Raw genomic sequence first — 10751 nt, 5'->3', positions numbered from 1 at the left:
TCCTCCAAACCTTTCCACATATAATGTGACAATAACTTTTCCCTCTGTTCCTGGTGCATGAACTCTGTAATTCCTCTGCAGCTTCTAGCATCTCATGGATGCACATTACATGGAGAGAGAGTCCTCCCACTCAGGCTCTACACCTATTGTCTTTGTCTCTAGAATGCTTACTACACTGTCCTCCCAGTTGTCTCTAGATGACAGACTGCACCAGTGACATTTTGAGAAAGCACTTGCAAAAAATAATCCTGATTTTTTTCCAGCATGTGTCAACAGGAAACTGGGGGATTTATGTGAACATGAACAGCAGCATAAAAGAGGGATTGTGTCAGGTTAGACTGAATTTGTGGACACAAATTTACAAAGAAGAAATTCCTTGCTGAGGATGGGGTGTGCTAAGTCTAGTGGCTAGAGTAGCCCTCACATCTTTCACACTTAGTTGGTTTAATCCTAAAGCCTAAATTGCTCTACACTAAATAAAATTTAAGTCATGTTTTCTTGGTTTATTGTAGAAAAAAGTATCCAATGGATGGGGAGAGTGTCGACTCTTTATGGTACTATAGCAGAATCCCTGAGAAAATCAACTTGGAAAGATGGAAAGTTTGTTTGGGCTATGGTTTCAGAGGGTTCAGCCCAGGGTCACACAGGCCCATTGCCTTTGAACAGCTTGAGGTGGGAAAGGGTTGTCAATAATCAATGAAGGCCTCCTATAGCCAGACTCATGGGGTTGTGGGATGTAGAGTGGATGGCATTTGTCTGAGGTCTATGGAATCAGCATAACATAACTACACATCCTTCCCTAAGACAAAGACTGCATGGCCTGAAGAAACACAAGAGAATTCAGTGTCTGGTGAACTTGCTCTTTCCTGTGTGTTGATAGAATGTTGTGTGTTTACTAAAGGTTACTGGGCTCATGATCGATAGGTCAGACAGTAACTAGAACTTAGTGGACTGCAGTCAAGGTTAACCTTCAGTCTCTACTGAGTCTCTGGAAGAAGCTGGAATCTGTTTGCTTGCTTGCTTGCTTGTTTAAAGAGACTGAATATTTATAAAATAGAAATATAACTGTAGCATATAATACATAATCCATCAATAGCCAAAATGTTACTCAAAACCTTCCTATGTGCCACATACATCCCAAGCACTATGATTAAAATGTTAGAGCTGCTTGTATATCATCCTAGACTATTTCAAAGACTCTTGCTTCTGAGTTTTCACAAAACCTGAAATACTCATAATGAGCCTTGGTAGTATACCCAAATAAGATATATATGGTTTTTATAAATCCCAAGACAACCACTAACTATTTTGTGTTTTCTGGAAGTGGGGAGAAATAGGTCCTTCATTTTAATATCCTCCAACTACCAGGTCCCTAGATCTTTCACTAAAGTTGATGTTTCTTGTGCAGTTGTATGCATGTTTTTGTATGTGTATTCATTTGTGGGTATGTGTTTGCTTGTGTATGCATGTATGTAGAGGCTGGAGGTTGACCTTGGGTGCCATTTACCAAAGCCATCTGTCTTGGGTTTTTTGAGACAGTGTCTCTCGCTGAGACTTGGAGCTTCCCAGTTATGCTAGGTTCACTGGTCAGTGAACTTCAGGGACTTTCTATCTCCATCTCTCTAGCACTGGAATTACAAGTGTGTGCCACCAAACTTGAACTTTTACATTGTTGCTAGGAATTAAACCCATATCCTCAGGCTTGTATGGCAGGTGGTTTACTGGCCAAACCATCGGCTCGATATCAGATTTAAAAAAGAATAATCCATTTGTTACTTCATGAAACATCAAGATGTTTAGAAAGGTTGACATGTCCCATTCTTTTGTTCCAATCTTCACTGGTCTGCAGTATCAAGTGTGACTTCCTTCCTGTGAAGTGAGCCTCATAGTCAATTAGAAAGCAGCAGGTTATACCCATAACAGTTATGCCAATATTGTACAAGTAGGCACATCTTTCCAGGCATTTTGGCATGTGGCATGTAGTCACACCAAATATTGGTGGTAATTCTCTGCCAGAAGTTTACATCATGTCTTCTAGAACCATAAAAGCCAGTCAGCAGGAAAGTAGGTTCCAACCTGCTTTCTCTATGGCCTGTAGCCAAAACATGCATCCAGTGCTTTTAGTCATACGACTTATCATCCAATTCTGGTTTGCAACCAAAAGCAGTTACAATAGCTTTATGGCCTATGGGACCTTAAGAATCTTCTTGACCAACAACTCATAGGAAAATAGCCAGTCTTGGCAATGAGATTTTTACCCAACAACTCTTTGGCTCCTGGGAGTGTCTCTTCCCACCCATACGTGGTATCTTTCTTGAAATTCCTTGTTTGATGATTTTGCTGGGTTTTTTTTTCAGATGATTTTGCAAATTACTAGGACACTCAAAGGTTAGAATGATGCAAAAGAAACTTTTTTAAAACAAAAAATAGCAAGATCTGTGAAGGCCCGCTGTTATAAGGGCAAATATCAGTTGGTCTTGGATAACTATGAGTGTTCTAAAAATAAATTTTAGCAAGGTTCAATTAAGCATTAACGTATCTCACCACTTGTATCATTTTTTTCTTGCAAAAGAAACATTGGGGATAGCAGCATGAATGGGAGTGATTATTCCATCTAGGCCACTACAGTCCACAGTCATTGTTCCCAAACCATCCTGCTTTCTCAATCCTAGGGTACTGATGCTGCCATAGGACCACTGTTCCTACTGGTTTGGGTGAATCTCGCGTGTACTGTAAAGCTCAGATCCAAGAGGCAATAGGCTATGCTCTACCCAGCCATTGCTGTCCTGTAGCTACCACCTTGGTTCTTTCAGAGTATAAATGTATACCAGACTCTGGGAAAACAGTTGTCAGCTCTTTGGACAAGCTTGGCCTTTTTTTTTTTTTTTTTTTTTTTGGTTTCTTGAGACAGGGTTTCTCTGTATTGCTTTGGAGGTTGTCCTGGAACTCGCTCCGTAGCCCAGGCTGGCTTTAAACTCACAGAGATTCATCTGCCTCTGCAATTATAGGCATGCACCACCAACGCCCGGCATCTTTTTTATTTTCGCCTTCATGTTTTAATCACTAATGCAATTTGTGGATGTTGGATTTTTAAGTCTTCCAGAAGTTCACTAGCACAGCATTTGAAGTTCTGTTCATATTTTCTCTAGAAACTCCATCTTGTCACAATTCTTGCAGCATTTGCCTTAGCGTGTCCAGGGCAGGCTCCCTGGGTGCTCTTTTTCTCATTCCTTCTTGATTGCCTTAGGACTTAAAAAACCTATTTTGCATACTGTTTAAGGTCTTTCAGACCTGTAAGTGATGCTTGTAGTTGGCTTTTTTCCCTTTTTCCTCTTTGAGGACTTGCAACCCAGCTCCCCAATAAATATATAGAAACATATTCTTACTTATGAATGCCCAACCTTAGCTTGTCTTGCTTCTAGCCAGTTTTTCTTAAATTATCCCATCTATCTTTTTCCTCTGGGCTTTTATCTTTCTCTATTCTTTCTTTACTTCTTATTCAGTTGCTGGCTGGGTGACTGGGTGGCTGGTCCCTGGCATCCTCCTCTCTTTCTCCTTTTTTCACTCATTCTTCTTTGCTCTTCTTTTTATTCTCTCTGCCTGGTAGCCTGGCCTATCACTCTCCTGCCTTGCTGTTGGCCGTTCAGCCCTTTATTATACCAATCAGGTGTTTTAGATAGGCAAAGTAACACAGCTTCACAGAGTTAAACAAATGCAACATAAAAGAATGCAACACATCTTTATATCATTAAACAAATATTCCACAGCATAAACAGATGTAACACATCTTCAACTAATAGTCCACAGCAGATACTCCTGCCGGTTAGAGACCACATCCCACTGTGGAAGTTAGCAAAGCCCTGAAGGCCCCTTACCATCCTGAGATCCCTGCTGAGCTGACCTCTTAAATCACTGTGAACTAAACATGAAACACTGCATCTACTGCTCAGTTGTTTCAGCAATGCTAGTCCCTCCTCTTGCCTACCAGTGAAGATCTCAGCCAGTGAAAATCAAGCATCTCCAATGTCTCATATGAGCCGGTCTTGTGATTTCCCTTGTCTCGTCTATCATTGTGCAGCTTTTGTCTCAAGGAGGGATGCATGGCTTTATTATCTATTTCTTTGTTTCCATGGACCTTGAATGATGCCATCCACCCATGCCCTCCTGCCTCACATGGCAGACTGCTGAGGCGCTCTTTCACTGCTTGTTTGAAAGCCACAGCTCCAGCAGTTTAGATTCAGTGTATTCTCTGATTGTCACTAGTTTCCTGTACTGGACCATTATTAAATCTCCCATCTACATGGAAAATCATGAATTTCATCTTCTCCTGTGCTGAAGGTCAGATCTGGGGGTACCGTCTAACACTGCTCCCTCGCTCTCTTCCTCTCCCCTGTCTGATTCTTCACTCAATTCCATGATCCACATGGCTCCCAGAGGACAGTTCTTTAGCATGAATCTCACTTGTAGTCTCTTTCCTGTTGAGTTTTTAGTCAGAAGAAATAGAAACTCAACACCTCTGTTTCATTTTTCTGTATTTCCTGCCAAATAAGAGGCTAATGCAGAGGACAGAATCAAGGCTGCTTTCCTATTTTAATCTCTCCCTTACTGGAACAAACTCTCTGGGAAGACAGCTGAGGCTCAGTCAAGTATCTTATCACCTATAAGAAAGCCCATGAAAGACAACCAAAAAAAAAAAAAAAAGAAAGAAAGAAAGAAAGAAAAGAAAAGAAAGCCCATGCAAATGAAGTCCCAATCTGCTTATGACCCCTTCCTGTGTATGCTACTTTCAAGATTTGTAATACATTCTATGGTCCTGTTTGTGGTTTGGGGGCATCCTTATATTGGTGTGTTATCTTTCATCCATCAAGTAATCAGACAGCCACCTTGGGAATTTTCCCAGTGGACACTCCACTCTCAGATGCCTGGACCTCGGCTGTGTGTTCTACCACTCATTGCAGGGAGTGATGCAATCACCACTAAAGAACAGGGGCATACCATCCTATGCCACATGGGAAAGGATAGCAATATTGGGCTTGTCTAGGCATATGCTCCATCCCCATATGACTCAGGTTTCTTGTCTGACACTACAGCAGGAGCCATCCCAACTCAATCTTGGTTCTGTCAGTTTGTATTCAGGTGCCATTTGTGTTGTGTGACTTTTCCTGAGGAGATAAAAATTTCTGTGCACCCTGACAGGTTACCAATGGCAAGCCAAAGAAACAGTTCACCCAAGTTTAGCTTAGTAAAGCGCAGAGTTTGTTGAGGTTGCTGACCAGTGCATGGGAGTCAAAGGCAGCTGCATACTGAAAGCCCACCCCAACAGAGGCACAAACTCACAAAAGCTGCACTCCTAGAGTCCTCACAACAGCCTTCAGACAGATCAGACCAGACTTTGCCTGGTCATCCATCCCAGCCATTGTTTATTGCCCCTGTAAACTTGGAGAGAGGCATTTAAAGTCTTCTAAGTTTCAGTAGCTTTGGAGTCTTACAGGTTGTGTTTATTTTCTGATCCTTGTCCTCCTCCCTTCTCTCTCTAGAAGGGAATCTTTCAACTCAGAGGAGGTAGACACACAACAGAGGGTGGGGAAAGTCTCATAAAATTGCTGTCTATCACCTTAGTTTGGGGAGCGAGGGGCAAATGGAGATGGAATAGAAAGAAAGAACTATGACTTGGTTAAATTTGTTGATCTCAACTCTTCATGCTAACACTTTATAGCCAGTAAACCCTATCCAAGGACACTGACTCTAGGGCAGCTTAATGTTTTCCTTCACAAAATGTGCTGTCCAGCCTTAATGCACGCCGCCACTGAAATTTTACATTTTTATACAGGAAATGCAGAATTAAGCAGCAATTAGCTGGCAATGCACTTCATTTTCCTAACTATTTGCACTCTATTTTAAATGCATGAATTTTTTTTGAGATATTTATTTTGATAATACCATTTAATATTGAGATAATGATGTCATCATCCTAATGTACCACATATGTGAAGCTAATGAAAATGAAGTGACCATTTGGGTGACCTAGAATACTTACTTGAGACCCTGTGAGACATGGTAACTTCAGTGACGTAAGTGCTTACTTATGAAAGTTGATCTCATAAATTTCAAGGGCTAGAAAGGTGGTACCGAGAGAGATTCATTGAGGAAGAGGATGACAGCAGATCACAGACAAAACATAAGTATAGAGGTGGAATACTGGGGGTAGAAACCTTAAGCAGGGAGGGGTGTCAGAGGATGGGGGAAGTCAGTGAAGAGAGGGTTAACCAAAGAAGAATACGTGAAGAAGACACGTGGTCACCTACCATCATGAAACTCAATTTCAACAGATAATTGGATGGGGGTGGGATGGGGCATAGTAGAGAGTAGAAGGTGAAGAGTGAATTAACCAAAACTAAGAATATATGAAAAAAATCCTATAGAAACATACTAACTACTAAACTAATTTCAAGTTGTAATATTTATTTTTTAAGTTGAGTTCAAATGGAGGCATCCTTTATAAATAGACTACGCTGTTTCCAGAAAATATGAGTTATTAAACAAAAATTACAGTACCTGTAGGGAGACACCCTAGCCCCGCCCCAGGTAACCCGGACAGGTGTGCCGGGACACGCCTGTGAGGGCAGGGTGAGGGGAAGTCTGAGATGACGTAGAAGGAGATTCAAAAAGAGCGGGGCTCACGTGGAAAGCCCTTCTTTCTGGCCATGCTAGCTTGCTACCTGTGGGCTCGCTCTGGCTTGCGTTTTGGACTGGTGTTTACCTGAATAAAGAAGTCTTAGCCTCACGGACTACAGTTCATCTTTGAGCGCACGTGGAAACCACAATCAACAAGTACCAGACACGGGATACTGTCCTATGAGTTATCAGTCAGGGAGGCCCAGTTGTCTCCAAAATAATCCAAGCTATTGCCCTTGCTCTTGGTTAACTACCACAACTAAATCATCAGAAACCCTTTTTCTGAAGATGGCATATATTTTGGTTGTAAGACATAGAGAAATCAATCTCAGGTTGACAGAGAACTTCCTCCCTGTTGTCTAGTGTTTATAATGCTAGAATATACTATTCACAATGCTAAGGGAAAAGACATGAATGACCTTACCCTGTGCTACAGTGCCAACCTTCCCAGCAAGATGTAACCATTAGTACAACAGTGGCATGACTATTATGAGGTAACCATGTAACCTTCTGACAGGATTGGCAGCCTTCTCCACAGGAGGGAATGCATGTCTGGTAGGGTCCTGTTAACCTTGTCAAAAAGCCCATAGCTGGTAATGTCATAGGCTCTAGGCCTATGTAGTAGGGAGAGCCTACTAAATGGTCATGTTTTTACATTGCTTTCTAAATATTTATGTTTATACTATGGGCCTGGGTTGCTGTCAACCTTGATCAGAAAAAGTTTCTGTTAAAATTAAGCAGAAGTTAAAGCAGAGACTTCAGATTGCTCAAAGTGTTGGTGACAAGTGACTCTTAAGTGCTCATCCCTATGTGGGACATCTTTATCACCTCCATGGAAGTTCAGGGAACATCTCGGAAGAGGAGGAGGAAAGAATGTAAATGCCAGAAGTTTGGGAAAAGAGCTATGAAACACTGTCTTCTGAAAGGGCGTGGTCACTGCACTCAGGAGCTCACAGTAGCTGTGGTTATCCACACAAGGACATGCCTATCAAAATTCCAGCATGGAAGAGAGGGGACCTCCAGAGGCCCACCCCTAGCTGAGGCATTATTGGCAATTAACTGCAGCTGGGAATGGAGCATCTTTTATTTTTTTCTTCTAAGGACACTAGTAGGTAGCCCACACTGCAGTAGATGACCCCATACCTCTCCACATATAAGTAGCACCAGCTGGACAGTTGCATAGTTTTTTTAAGAGCATATGAAGTTAGGAGGGGTAAGTAGTATGAAGATGGCTAAGGGGGAATTGGAGGAGAAATGATGGTGGATGTGATCATAATATATTGTATACATATATGAAATTCTCACAGAATAAATTTCAAGTTAATTGTATAATACAATAAAGTAAAAGAAGGAGGAAAAGAAAAGTCTCATAACCTCTAAACCCAGTTAGTTCTTCCTGTATTTTAGATTCAATTGAAGAAAAAAGAGAGCATAGGAATGTTGGCACATACCTATGATTCCAGCTACATGAGTGACTAATACTGGAACATCACAAGCCTGAAGTCCGGCAAGGGTAATGGAGTGAGATTCTGCCTGAAAACAGACAAACAAACAAATGAACAACGAAAATATTCTGAGTGTAGGTACTTCACACAGGAAAGGTGTTTAGTTATCTCACAAGCATAAAGTTCAAAACTGAAGATCAGGAGGCCCCATCTGTTCAACTTCTGATGTCAACCTTCTGGCTTTTTCAAAACGAAGCATATGGTACCTCGTGACAGGGCACATTGGTGAGAGAGGGGTCACACAATGAGAAAGACAAGGAAGAAGCCTCAGGGAAGCCCCAGCTTGCTCTTTGCAAGAATTCACTCTTGTGGGAAAGAATCATTCCTGTGAGACCCAACCCACTTCACAAAATCAGCATTCATCTCCATGACCTAATCCCCTCTACAAAGGCCTCACCTTTGAAAGATTCACCCTGTGTTACTGCTGTCACATTGGTGCGAAAGCTGCTAACCCATCCTCCCCTGTGGGACAAACAATAGCAATGGCTTCTACCCAGTCTTGTGTGGTGGCTGACTTGGCCTGTACACTTAGCACTGCAACCAATAGATGTGTAACTGTGTCAAGCCTGGCTTTCGGTAAAACTTGTGCATGAGGGAAAAGCAGCGCTCAAGCCCAGAGGTCATTAATGTTGCTTGCTTGTTTTCGTTCACTCATTTAGCAAAGCTAAGGACATAATGTTTAACACGTAAAAAAGAAAAGTTACAAATAAATTCCTGAGAAATAGTGCTTCTAGCAAATTCAGAAAACCAAACCCCAATCCCAGAGCTCCAGTCCCCTGTTACTCTAGCAATAATGGAGCAGTAAATCTCATTTGTATTGTATGGAGAATTAAGTCAAGCTGGTCTAGAGCCAAGCTGTTTTTAATTCACTTGACAAGTTACAGTTTTCGTTTAACTCCACCCCTTCCCCTAAGAAGTGGTGGGAAGAGAATTGGATTAAAAATTAGACACTCTGGTTCCAGCGCTGTGCCTCTTGAACAAGTTATCGAGTCTGTGATTCATTTTTCTCATCTGCAAAAGAGGAATGTTAACATGTTTCAAGTTATCCTATATTATGGAAATGCATACTGCATCAGTATATCTAGAGCTTATTTAGGCCAGCTGGAATGGAATCATTAAGGCTTGGAAACCATTATGTAAAACTAGTAAGAAACCTGGCTTAGAGAAAAGAGTTTCTGATGGGTCCTGCTATCCCAGCACTCTGCACAATACCCCAGTGGCAGCATTTGGTCATTCCTGACAAACATGTCTCAGTTACTGTACTCTGTTTGCTGAAGGCTGCAAACTTAGTCTTCATGCATTGCTTCCAAGACTTCAAAAGCTCTTTAATGAAAACCCGAACAGAAGAACTAAAGCATTCATTCGTGCCTATTAAAGAGCTGGGGAGGGTTGGGAGGTATGTGTTCCCTAGTTGTGAAGATAAGATGAGGATGTCTGGGAAGGTCACCTCTCCAGACGTGCCAGATCGTTGTAAAGATCTACTGTCTGCCAGGACAGCCCTTTGTCTCTATTGCAAGGTAGGCTCATTCCTCATGCCTTGGGTCTAATGCAGTCTTTTCTCCTCAATTGGCACCTTCATCGTTTCTCTCTAATGTTTCTCTGCTTTACATCACTTTCTTGTCCCCTCCCAGATGCAGATCATTTGTCTGGTAGAAAGTAAGGAAACTGCAAAGTCAAAGTGTTTACTCGACTAATGAAGCATCAATTATGGAGACAGTCAGACTCCTTTGGGGCCAACATAACAGAGTCATGAAAACAACCTTGGGGGATAACAATGGTAGCCTAGGATTTCCCCAAATTGCAATCAAGTTACTGTGTCATTAGGCAGCTAAAATAATTTCTGTCTTCTTTCCATAAAATAAGTGAGGCAGGAAGATGATTTTTTCAGTCCCCTTCCATGTTGGGCATTCAGAATGACAGGTGTGTGTTATGTCATCATAAAACAGAATTCTCTGTGCAGTAAACACAGTTAGAGCTACAGGAAAGACAGTGGAAGCTGTAGCCATTTGGTATGTATTTGGGGTTTTATTTGCCAATCATCAAGCAAATTCAAACCAGCCTTTTTGTGCATGCTCTCTCCCTGTCTCTCTGCCTAGTGTGCATTTGATCTTTGGGAAATGTCTCTGGCAATGCATGTCTTCTAATACCCAGGAAATTACCGGGTGTGGAGTCTTCACTCAATAACTGGTTTTGTTCAGTAAAAAGGCACATAAATGAAAAGAGAGAGCTAGACATGGTGGCACACACCTATAACTCCAGAACTCAGAGAACTGAAGCAGGAATGTGGCAAGTCCAAGGCCAGCCTTGGCTCCTTAATTAAACCATATCTCTTCAACCTCTCCCCCCCCCACACACACACAAAAGGAGGTTAGTGGTGTAGCTTAGCACTGACAGTAAAGTCCTTGTTGGGTCGTCAATTTCCTTAGAAGAAAAGAATAAAGCTATGTTTGTATCAAGAACAGATCTTCAGTATGTCAGAGTAAACAAGCCTAAAGAAGAGGTTAATGACTGTGTTCTCTGTGACTGGGAGCCATGTCTGGTGGACAATAAATCAGCCCCCGCTGAGGGCTT

The sequence above is a fragment of the Cricetulus griseus genome, chromosome 4 (assembly GCF_003668045.3).
Source record: "Cricetulus griseus strain 17A/GY chromosome 4, alternate assembly CriGri-PICRH-1.0, whole genome shotgun sequence".
Lineage (NCBI taxonomy): Eukaryota > Metazoa > Chordata > Mammalia > Rodentia > Cricetidae > Cricetulus > Cricetulus griseus.
Note: the sequence above shows the minus strand (reverse complement) of the source record.